The following is a 12,660-nucleotide window of genomic DNA, read 5'->3' on the forward strand; positions in this document are numbered from 1 at the left end:
TGACCACATATGTCTTCAGCATGAGCAGCTATCCCAAACTTCGATATTATATTGAGAATGTCAGCCAGGATCACCAGAACATCATTATGTATGTTCATTATTGTAATTGTATTTATAAAGCAGTTACTATCCCTGATGAGGCGTCAAAGCGCTCTTCAGCAAGTAACACGCTAATCCAGAACCCAAAAGATCAGTGGTGGATTAGCATAGGAAAATATGAGTACAGAATCAGTATTAGTATAAGGAGGTATAATTTAAATTGAGCAGAGGACATGGAAGACTGTTTGAATAGAATAATGGCGGGACAGAGGAGGAAAGAATCAAGAAGTGTTAAAGGGGAGATCATAGAAGTAAGATGAGGTTTGGGTTGAGTAAAGGAGAAATGGAGGAGGGAAAATCGGTAGAAAGGGATTGGAGAGATCATAGTAGTAAAATGGAGTTTAGGATGAGTCAAAGGAGAGATAAATGAGGGAGAATTTATCAGGATTGTTTTGAGAACATAGAATAGATTGCTAGAGGTATACGGTGAAGGTGAGACAGAGTAAAGCTTTTGGGAGAGTATTTTTTTTTCCTCCTGTGCAATAGGACTAAAGTAATGAATATATAGATAGATGTTTACATAATATGGGAATATATGTGTAAGGAATATAATATACTGAGATTTAAGTTGTATCATATAAACAGAGTTTCACGAGTATTTGAAGTTAATTTTATTTTGTCCTTTTATAACATTATTTGACCTTTCCTCAATATTTCAATAGTGAAATGCTTGTAGATAAATAGTTAAGATAATATTTACCTATTGTGATAGATAAAATAAAAAGACTCTTAAGCATTAAATCAAACAACTTATATAGAAACTATGCAATGACCTATGAACATGTTAAGTGTAGAATAATATACATATATATATATATATATATACTTATAAATACACCTGCACATACATACATATATACATTTAACTGTAAGTAAAATATACATTGCTAAAATAGGCCTAAAGAGTATATATATTTTTAAAGATAAAATAGTTATTATACCTATTTGTACAAAGAAATATACATATCTAGATACAATACATATAATCAAATTATAAATGTTTACATACACAGGGATAAGCAGTCAATTGCTGTTTGAGTATTTATAGCTATGTAGGAAAGAGTCAACTCTTGAGTAGTCTTCTAAAGATAAGATAGTTATCTGTCGATCTTATATTTGGGGGTAATGAATTCTATAGTTTGGAGGCTTGAGCAGAGAAAGTTGTACCACCTATTGTCTTTTTCTTGTATGGTGGTGTTTTGTGGCATGGTCACAATCTTGAGCAGAGGTTTCTTTGTTGAATGTATTTGGTGATTTTATTCCTGATGGAAAGCAGTCCTGTTCCATGTATTGCTTTGTGGGTGATGCAAAGCAGCTTGAAGATGGATCTTCTGGCAACGGGTAACCAATGAAGGGCCCTCAAGACAGGGGAGATGTGGGCTTGTGCCTTTACATATAGTAGTAGTCTGGCAGCCGAGCTCTGAATGTGTTGTAGTTTTTTCATAGAAGATAGAGATGATCCATGGTAGTGGCCTGTGACATAATCCAGTTTAGATAGTACAAGAGACATTGTAGCCTGTATCTTGTGTGGAAACTCGAGGTGGGAGAAGATGCGTTGCAGAGTTTTCATGGTGATGAAGTTTGATCTTGATAATTTGTCCATTTGAGCATTCACTGTTAAGACTGCAGACCATAGTAATTCCAAGGTTTCTAACTTCCTTAGATACTTTAGGAGGTGGTCCCAAATCGTCAGGCCAGGCGCAGAGTGGGTCATAATTTTTCCAATCGTCACATGAGTATTTCTGTTTTGGAAGCATTCAGTTTGAGACGGCTCCATGTCATTCACTGATCAACGGCTCTGAGATAACTGAAGATGTGTGGGTTTCTAAGGTCTTTGCAGCATTCCAATTTAAGGAGTATTTGTGTGCCATCTGCATAGTTATAGCATGTGAGTTGAAATACATTGATCATTGCTGGTAATATCATGTAGATGTTGAAAAGCATGGATGAGATAATTGAGCATTGAGGGACCCCTGCTTTTGTGAAGTAGGGTTTGGACGAATGAGGAGTAAGGGTGACATTGTTCTGTTCTGAAGGTAGGATGTGATCCAGTTGAGAGCCTGTTTCGTAGTTTTTATTTACTAGGATGCCATGGTCAACTGTGTCAAAGTCAGCTGAGAGGTCCAGGAGAAGTAGTTCAGCGACTCCACTGCGGTCTATTGGTTTTTTAAGATAATCCCAGATGGCGATGAGGGCAGATTCAGTGCCTCTTCCTGGGTGGAATCCAGTTTGGTAGTCAAAGTATGGAGCTATATTCAATGAATTGTGACATCTGGGCAAAAGCTTTTTCTATCAGTTCGCCCACAAAAGGTCAATTTGTAATCAATCTGTAATTGTTGAGGTCATACGGGTCCAGGTTTGTTTTCTTTAATAATGGACGTATATATGCCTTTTTTCGGTCTTCAGGAAAGATTCCTGTAGGCAAAGAATTATTGATGACTCTTCTTACTGGTGTGGCAGCAGAGGTAGATAAAATAATGTTCTTAAAGATGTGTGGTGGACAAGGGTCAGAAGGGCAGCCAGAAGGCCTGCTTGCTTTGACCAATTACATTAATGCACTTTGTGATATTAGTTTAAAGGAGTGCAGAGGCTAGGTGGGATTTTTGGAAAGAGGTTGATGCTGAAGGTTTTTCTTTGTTTTAAGTAGGAGTTGAATGTGTCTGCATCGGCTGTGTAATGATTTGCCAGTTTGTCTGTGAAATCTTGAGTAATGGGATGAGTTCTTTCCACTCATTTGCAGATATAGCATTTTGAATTCTGTCTGAGTAGTACCTTTCTTTTAGATTTTAAGGTATCTGTTTGGCACCCAGGTCCCTCTTACCGTTCCTTCCAGGAGGCCAGGCTGAGCACTCGTCGCTTGACCTCTCACTTTGGTCCTGGGTCAGAGGACTGGGGAGTCCTCTTGCCATGCACAAGCTCCTCCGTGGCTCACACTGGCCCCTAGGCACTCTCTCTGCTCCGTTTCCTGGGCGTGTCACGCCTCCTCCTGCGGCCTATGCCCGTTCTGAATTTCTCCGGGCCTCGTTCATCGCAGGGCCACTCGAGCCTATCATGGGGCAGGATGTTGCCAGATTATGTCCGGGTTTCAGGAAAAAAAAAAAATCGGAGCCATGGAGCTTGTTTAGTTGGCGGTCATCTTAGCGTGAGCCAAACCAAGGCCTCCCCCCACCACCCAAGCAATTTAAACTTGAGACACAGTTGAAGCTACTTACTGCACAATGCTCACAGAGCTTTCCTGTTGGGGAAGTTACAGAACTACTGGATGTGTATAAAACACTAAGGGGGAGAAATCTGGGAACCTCGACCTCTGTCACAAACTCCCAAAGGGAGTCCACCAATTGTCAAACAGGGCCGCGGGACCAGGACAGAAGCTACATTATTTGTTTGATATTTCAGTAATGTATACTTAATCTGGGAGCTGAAAGCCTGGGGTGGAGGACACTATCCATATGCGTGTATATGTACAACCATGTGGGATAGGGGCCACTGCCCGTGGGAGGATGGGAGTTGAATCATATCACAAAGTTAGCGTTCCTTATTGCAGTCCTAGACCATAATATGTGAACTTATGTTTGATCTGAAAATGCATATTCAAGCAACTATACAGTTATTAAGATTGGGTTTGGTTAAACAGGGTGCCTTCATAGAGGAAACAAGAGGAGAAGTGCATATGCACTACCTTCACATGGACTACTACTCCTACCTGAGAATTTTATCATGGCCGGTAAAACACTAGCACCACACTATAAACTTTTGTGATGGAATGTAAAGGGCCTAGGAAACCTAACAGAATACTGAGTTATCTAATACGGTATGGGGTGGCCATTGAATGTCTACAGGAAACACACCTATGGGGGGATTGGATTAAGTCCTTACAAAAAAGGTGGCGAGGAAACGTAATTGCAATCTTCTATTCTGGATGCGCTAGGGGTACACTGATATGATTGGCTCCAGGGCTCCCATTCCAGCTCACCAAGCAGGTTATAGACCCAGAAGGCAGATACACAATTCTGGAGGGACTGCTAGATGTGCATGCACTATATATTAGTAATATTTATTCTCTTAACACTGATGACGGAAACCTCCTGGGGTCGGTGACCTGAGCTGCGGAGGTCTCCCTACTTATAAAATTTATCCTGACCGGTGATGTCAACTGTGTGCTAGCTGGGTTGACTGACCGAACTCCTCCCTGAGCGGGCCAGAAACCACACACCATAATGGCATTGCACCAGATACTCCATGGTTTGGGGCTTAACTATGTGTGGCGGCAAAGCAACCCACAAACACGTACATACTCTTGCCACTCTCCAGCCACTAATACTCAGCTGTCTGGACTAGTTCTTCCTTCAGGCATCAGCCACTCACCAGTATTGAATATCCAGTATTTGGCGAGATACATATCCGATCACTCGCCGCTTCTGCTAACATGTTCCCTTCATAGACAGCCACCTAAGGTCCCTCTGTGGCGTTTACAGGTTGACTCACTGACAGATGCAGTATTCCGCGACACTATCGGAAAATCTTTGTCCCAATATTTTTAGACTAATTGGAACAAGGCTGGAACTAGAGCCACAGAATGGGACGCGATGAAAGTGGTTATCCGGGGGCTATGTATCGGCACCTCTTTGGGGGTACGGCATACCTTGAAGCAGGACCTGACCAGACAGGAGGTGGAAATACGACGACTAGAAAACAACTGGCTGCTGACGCATCCTTTGCCCCAACATGGTATAGACAAAAACAAACTGTGCGAAATGTGGGATATTCCTAGATAAATGTAACAGAAAGAAATCTAGGCAACAATGGTACTGTGAGGGAGACAAGGCAGGGAGGCTATTAGCTAGATTGGTTAGATCGGAACAGGCACAGACACCGATATTGGCAATAGAAAATGGCACTGGTAAATTGTAAACACACAACAATCCATTAATTAAATATATGCAGCCCACCTAAGTACAGTATACATGAAACCACATCTACCTGATAGAGATCAAGATTTACTAGATTATTTAAACCAACTCCCATTATTAAAGCAGTCTCCAGATGAACGCAAAGCCTTTGATGCCCATATCTCCCAGCAAGATCTTCAAGAGACCCTAAAATTCTTAAAATTAAATAAGACTCCTGGGGGCGACAGCCTTCCCTCTGAATTTTATACACACCTTACAACCATACTATTAAATAAACTGGTCGAAAAGTACACAGAGGCGTAAGAGAGAGGGGAATTACTGGGCTCCATGACCAAAGCTATGATTTCCCTTATACCAAAACCCGGAAAACACCAGAGGGAAGCCAATTCTTACCGACCTATATCGCTGTTAAACGTTGAACTGAAAAATCTTAGTCATGATTTGGCAGCCCGTCTCCTTTCATACATGCCCTGATTGATCCATGAAGATCAACTGGGATTTATCTCTGGGAGGAACACTCTGCAAAACATAAGCAGATTGCCACACGTGATACATGATCCCAGTGGGCAGGAGTGTAGTTTCCCACTAACCTTCTTGGGATACAGAACAGGCCTTTAACTCTATCCATTGAGATTATATCTGAAGGTTGCTAGAAAAGGCAGGGCTGGGCTCTTCCTATATACAATGGGTCAAATTACATATACCCCCCCAAAAGCGAGGATTTGGACTGGGCAATGTGTGTCGGACGAGATCATCCTACAGTATGGAACCTAGCAGGGATGCCCCCTCTCCCCGCCTATATTCGCTATTGCATCAGAGCAACTGGCGTGCAGACTTAGGCATGCACTTAACAGATGGGGCATAACAGAATATGCAATTTAACATAAAGTATCCCTATATACAGACAATACCATGGTTTATCTCAGAAGCCCAAATGTCTTGGTTCCTATACTATTGAATGTGATGCACGAATATTGTGAATACTCAGGGCTATGGGTTAATGTATAAAAATCCATCTTGTATCCCCTGGAATCACTAGCAGTTCAACAATTGGAAGGCCATACTCTGGGTGGGGGGGAGGTGGAGACTCCCTTGGAAAACAGACGAGGTCAAGTACTTGAGGCTACATATTACCCAAAATACCCACCAGTTTTACTCCCTCAACCTTGGATCCTCGATTACAAATCTAAAACCTTCCATACATTTTTGAAACACGCTACATATGTCACTAATGGACAATATAACAGTCTTGAAAATGGTGGTCCTCCCACGATGCTTATATGTAATGCAAGGGTCTTACTATGAGAGCCTGAAATCAGTGTTCCACTGGTTAGATTGACTGATACTTGAGTTCCAATGGCAGGAAAAGCGGTGTAGGGTCAGTCTCTCCACACTCCGGAAAGAATGGGAGAAAGGTGGGTTGTAGGTACCGGACCCCCAATTATACTACCTAGCGGCCCAGTTACAGCACGAAGTACATTGGCTAGATGGGAAGCCAAACTGGGAGAGAGGCTTATTGGAAGGCACACACCCAACACACCAACTAGGAGAACTTCTGATGAAAGGTGGAGGAATTCCGTATACGTTCCCACTACTAATTCAACTGATGGGGAGGATTTGGGAATTAACGGTCAGAAGGGTAGGGCACCTTACGCACCAGGCTTAGATAGCTGGATACTTCTTCCTTTTGTTCAGATGATGCAAATTATGTCTACGACTAAATGGCAGGAGGGTGGTTGTTTACTGCTATCTGACCTTTACCCCGAGGGTAGCTTCATTACGTATCAGCAAGCAAAAGAATAATTTAATATCGGTACCAGACATTTTTTTTTACAATTCACAAAAAATTCTGCAATTGCCAGACAATTATGGTGCACGCTCTGATACCCCTTAACGCTGACTAACTTACTCGAGATGGCGGGGGATGCAGGCTTACAACACACATATACCTCACAATGCGAACAGATTAAACAATACAACGCTTACCAACAAAACATTGTTAGAACACACATATGGGAGAGGAATTATCAATGAACGACTGGACTAAAATACATACAGGAGTGAAGGAAAAGGAAGTTAATGCCTATTTGAAATTAATTCAATATAATTTCATACATATGTTATATCTGACCCCCAAATGTTTACACGCCATATACCCCTCCCGAGAACCCAATTGTCCAAAATGTGGAATAATGAAGCTGATTTTCTTCATCTGTCCTGGAATTGCCCCATAATAAAGAGTTTCTGGGAGGAGGTTACTGCTCAACTAAAAAGAGTGAAGGGTTGGGACATATGTTTGCATATCAAACAGTGTTTTCTGGGACTCTTGCCACACACTTCACCTAGAAAACTGAGTAGACGCTATCTAGTACTTGGCCTGGTGGTCGTAAAACATCAGATAGCTATTCACTGGCTTAGTCCCAGGGCTCCAATGAGAAAAGGATGGGAATCTGACATGACAGAAATGAAGGAGATGGAGGAGGTGAATATCCGGAGGACCAGGAAGCATGACAAAGCACAAGAAGCCCTGTTAGCCTGGGCAGAGATGACTAGAGCACTGCTCACTTACTCTAGTTCACAAATGGATGCACCAGAATCATAGATGATCCAAACAATCCAATAGCCTCACAAGCTGCACCACAGGGAACATGGGCATACAATGGGGCCTTTAGAGAACCATGATAATCTGCTGAGTTTGAAATGCGTCAACACCATTCCATAGTGATGGATTGATCAACTGTGACTCTGTATGGAAGCTGGGGTGGGAGGGGATGGGATCGGTTGGGGGGCTGTTATTAACAGTTGGATATATTGAAAATGTCAGCAGCCTCTTCTTTGCAATAAGCTGGATTGTGATGTTACTATTATATTTTTTCTTTGTCACAATGTGCAAGAGAACATCACCAGGCGTACTTTATTGCTGATTTTTTATTACATAAAAAAAATAATTCAAAACATTAAAAAAAATAAAAAAAAAAAGAAATACAGAAAAATAACATCTACGTGGATGCATTTGTTGCTCCTTTATATTGCCATTTTCAAAATAAGAACTCAATCTCTGGCTCACCAGCAGCTTCAGCAAAAGACTGTAGAGATGTAGTGCATCAAATCATATCCTCATCTGCAAATATCTGGAACCCTAAAAGTCTTCACAATCATCCTATTATTATCAACTACTTCAACGAGCACTTTAAAAGAGGTGCCTTAGTTTAAAATAGATTAGGAAACCACTGTGTGATTTGGAAGATCTGAAGGAAGAGAATCAATGGCCTCATCCTCTGCAACTACAATTCCATTCAGTGAAAGAGAGAAATCAACAGATTTATAATAGCATTCAGCATTTCTCTTGAGTGCTGCTAGGTGGTGTTGAGGAGTCCAGAGTAAATGCCATTCCGCATAGGAAGCGACAAGAGGAGATGCATAAAAGTGTCTCTTATATGCGCTGACATCAGTGACTTTACACACCCTCAAATGTAGAGTCCATGAGCAGATTGGCATGACCAGTGTGCAGATCTTCAGACTTTGGACCTTTTTAGATGGATAAAGAATTCAGTTCACTGAATAACGAGGTGAGAGAGATCCAAGAAATGTGGTGCACCAAGTCCTATCCTCATCTGAAAATATATTGAACCCTAAAAGTCTTCCTAATCATCATGTTATTATCAACTATGTCACGGAGCGCTTTAAAAAATATACCTTACTTTAAAATAGATTACCAGACCATTGTGTGACACAGAAGATTTGAAGGATGAGAATTAATGGCCACCTCCTCAGTGACTACAATTCCATTCAATTAAAGGGAGAAATTAACAGATTTATAATCAACTAAGTGGGCAAAATGTCACTGTGGATGGCCCCGGACTGTTGAGGCTGCAGTGCTTTATGAACGTGTATAGTGACACTCACACAGCCTCCAACAGTTGTCCAGGACAGGCATTCTGCGTGTTAACACAGTGGTAGCAATTCTGGCCCTGATGAACTGCGTCAGCAAGCCTTTTGCAGGCTGCTTCTTCACAAATGAGTGGCAGATGTTTATGCAGGAAACATTCCGGAGATGGTCATTTTTGGTACGCCTTGCTACTGAAAACCCTACAAAGAACTGATCAGTCACTTGATGTACATTGGTCCGATCGATAGAGAAACTCAATGCTCTTTTAGGATCTAGACGATGGAGTCTCTCTTCCTCCTTAGAAGGATGAGGAAGAACTAATGCCGGAACAGTGATAGCCTAACCAACAGCCTGACCACGTGAAACGCACTGCCTACTCTGGGTGGAAAAGAAACTTGGAACTTTAGAACCAAATTGTCAAAAAAGAAGATGGTGTAAAGTGGATTTGCACAAAAAGGCAGTTGTTTGCTCTTACATCTAGTCAATGTTATGTCAATAAGGAAGGATGCCTTTGAAGTCGGAACAATTTTGGCTGCAAACGGTCAATTTGGAGTGTGCCGATCAATGTACAAATTTGTCCTAATGGCTGGTGTACACTGATTGTGTTAGAGACACCTCACCACCAAAATGACATCAACAACCTCGGAAGGCAGGATGAAGGAGGTGTGATTTAGTCGCTCAAACTTCAAGCATGTAGTAGCAGTGTACATGACCTGGACCAAACCTCTGGCCTGGCGCTGCAACAGAAGGTCCTCCCTAAACAGCAGTTTGATTGGAGGACATATGTTCATGCCTATGAGTTCGGGGTACCACAATCTCCTGGCCCAATCCGGTGCCCCTAGGGTGACTTTGGCCTGGTCATTTCTAATCTTCTTCATTACCTGGGGCAGGAGAGGGTGTGGCAACAAACCATACAGGAGTCCTGAGCTCCAATCTAGGCGGAAGGTGTTTCCAAACAAGAGCTGCGCTGGAAACTCCAGTGTGCAAAGGTGCTGACATTGCACATTCATGATGGTGGCTGCACCACCACTTGATGCAGCTGCCATTTGTGATCTGCTAGACGTCCATGGTGGAGTTATATCATCCTGACATTTAAAGATCCTTCTAGATGGTTCACCACTATAGATATCCATTGGTAGCCCAGCCACTTCTAGAGGCCCAAAACACCACCACCCTGCTAGTTGCAGTACCACATGGCAGTGGTGTTATCTGTAAGGAGCCCAAGCAAGTTGCACTCAACCCCAACAAGTTGCTGTGGAGTCGAGTCTCCACCGGTGACTAGAGGACTCTGCTCTGCATCTCTCCCAGATTGCCTCTCCAACCCAGCAGTGATGTATCTGTGACCACTGTCACCTCTTGTGGGGTTAAAAGAGAGGACTACCACTGACCCAAACTCAGTCCAACAGCCACCACTGTAGATCTTCCGCAGTGTGCTCCAAAATCTGGATATGATGCAACAGATTCACCAGATACTGTGCCCACTGGATTGTTATGTCCAGCACCTGCCATCTGGCATGTGTCACCAGGAGGATGTAGGAGGCCAACAATCCTAGCAGCCTGAGTGCACCCCCACTGAGATCCAGGACAGAGCCTGAAACATAAGGATCATACCCTGAATGTTCTGGACTCTATTTTCCAGAGGAAAGGCACAAAACCATACCATACCAAGAATGGCTAAGATGAAAGGGTGCCTCTGCGAAGGAGTCAAGTGTAACTTCGGGATGTTGACAGTGAACCTCAAAGATGTTAGGAGGTCCGTCATTGTCTGAAGGTGGTTAAAAGATTGCCTTGAGCGAGCTCACCTTTAATAGCCAGTCACTGAGGTAGACGAAAACTGGTACCCCAAACCTTGACAGATGGGCTGCGACAACTGCAAATATTTCCGTTAACACCTGAGGGGCAATGGTGAGGGAAAATGAAGCACTGCAAACGCTCCATGCCCACCATAAACTGCAGATAGCGTCTGTCGGCCTGCAAGACAGGCATGTGAAAATAAGTGTCCTACAGGTCCAAAGCTACAACTCAGTCTCCATGGTGTAGGGCAGACAGGACAGGGGCTAGCTTAGCACACTGGATTTATCCTTCCATGGGAAGGTGTTGGAAGTACAAAGATCTAGAACATGATAAAGGCCTTCGGTCCTTCTTTGGCACAAGGAAGTAGCTGGAGTAACAACCAGTTTCTTCTTTTGAGGCATAAATCCTCTCTATGGTTTCTTTGGCCAAAAGGACTTGCACTTCCTGCTGTGAGATGTACAGATGGTCCTCTGTCAGCCGCAATGAAGGCATTGGAAGGTGCAGTCGAGAAGTAAAGGATGGGAAGGCATAGCCCCGATGAACAATTTGGAGACCCAACTTGTCTTTCTTGATGCATTGCCAAACTCCCAGAAATATATCAGATCCTGTCTTTGACAGGGTGACTGTGTGCCCGAAGGATACATTAAAGCAGTTTTGCAGGTGCATTAGCTGGAGGGGTGGGTGACTGAGCCATGCACTTTCCTTTGCTGTCTTTAAAAGTTGTGGCCTTTATCACAAAAGAGCTCAAAACCTTGTTGGGCTAGACGAGGAAGCTGGCTTTGGCAGATCGGAAAACCTCCGCTGCAGCCACAGCGAGGGTTTAATTGGTGGTGGAATTGCCTTGTTTGGGTACAAAGGTGCAAGGAGTGTGCCGCAGCCCTGCTCTCCTTGAAACCTTCAAAGGCCAAGCTCACTCTGTCACCAAAAAGGAGAGATTCATCTAAGGGGATGTCCATTAAAGAGGCCTGTATATCCCCGTATAAGCCGCTGGACCTCATCAGGGATGGAGCTTGAGGGATACACTGATAGTTATTGTACGTCCAAAGCAGTCAGTTGTGTCCAGTCCAGAGTGTAAGACAAATTTAGTCTGCGGACCAGCAGACTGTATAGCAGACGGTGTGACTTTGTAAAGGTGATTTTAGTCACTGTTCTTAAATATTGCATTTTAAAAAAAAAAACCTCTCCTCCCTCCACTCTTTTTTAGTTTACCCCTGCTGCCCGTGTTCAGTGGCAACAGTCAGTGACAGCCGCTTTATTGTGGCTTATTTTGTTAGTGTTTATTTTGTTTCTATCTTGACAACGGGTGCCATCCTTACCCCAGGCTCTTGTGCCTCAGGTAGATGTCATCTAGGGTAGTGGTCTAGTTGCCCGCTCCGCCGTCCCCTGACCCCTTAATAAGGTCATGCAGCAATGGACACGCAGCGGATCGGCAGACTGTATAGCAGACGCTGTGACTTTGTAAAGGTGATTTTAGTCATTGTTCTTAGACATTGCATTTTAAAAAACAAACCTCTCCTCCCCCTATGTTTTTTTTGTTTTTTTTAACTTTACCCCTGCTGTCTGTGTTCAGAGGCAGCAGTTGTGACAGCCACTTTTACGTGTCTTATTTTTTAGTTTTTATTTTATTTCTATATTGACAACAGGTGCCATCTTTACCCCAAGCTCTTGTGCCTGAGGTACACACCATCTTGGTTGGCGTTCTAACTGCGCGCTCCGCCATCCCCTGATCCCTTTATAAAGGTCATGCAGCAGCGGAAGCGTGTAGTAGATGCACTACCAGCGCGGCAAAGGCAAGTCCGTCTGCGCCTGTCTGGGACCAGGGGCCAGAGTCCCTGCCCTCCTCAGCCAAAATACACAAGTCTTTTCAGCCAGCCAACTTTTAGTTCTCAGAACCCCTGTCGCCGGCTTCTGTCTGCATTCCGTGGACCATGCTTTACCTAACTGGTCCTGCAACCACTGCTCGTGGAC

The 12,660-nt window shown here is 43.4% G+C and overlaps 1 protein-coding gene across 2 annotated transcripts in view; it reads right to left on the reverse strand.

Annotated features, from left to right (window-relative positions):
• Nucleotides 1-12,660, reverse strand: part of BDP1 (BDP1 general transcription factor IIIB subunit) — a 1,097,554-nt gene that overhangs the window by 556,465 nt on the left and 528,429 nt on the right. The window lies entirely within an intron of this gene.

The sequence above is a fragment of the Pleurodeles waltl genome, chromosome 1_1 (genome assembly GCF_031143425.1).
Source record: "Pleurodeles waltl isolate 20211129_DDA chromosome 1_1, aPleWal1.hap1.20221129, whole genome shotgun sequence".
NCBI classification, from domain to species: domain Eukaryota; kingdom Metazoa; phylum Chordata; class Amphibia; order Caudata; family Salamandridae; genus Pleurodeles; species Pleurodeles waltl.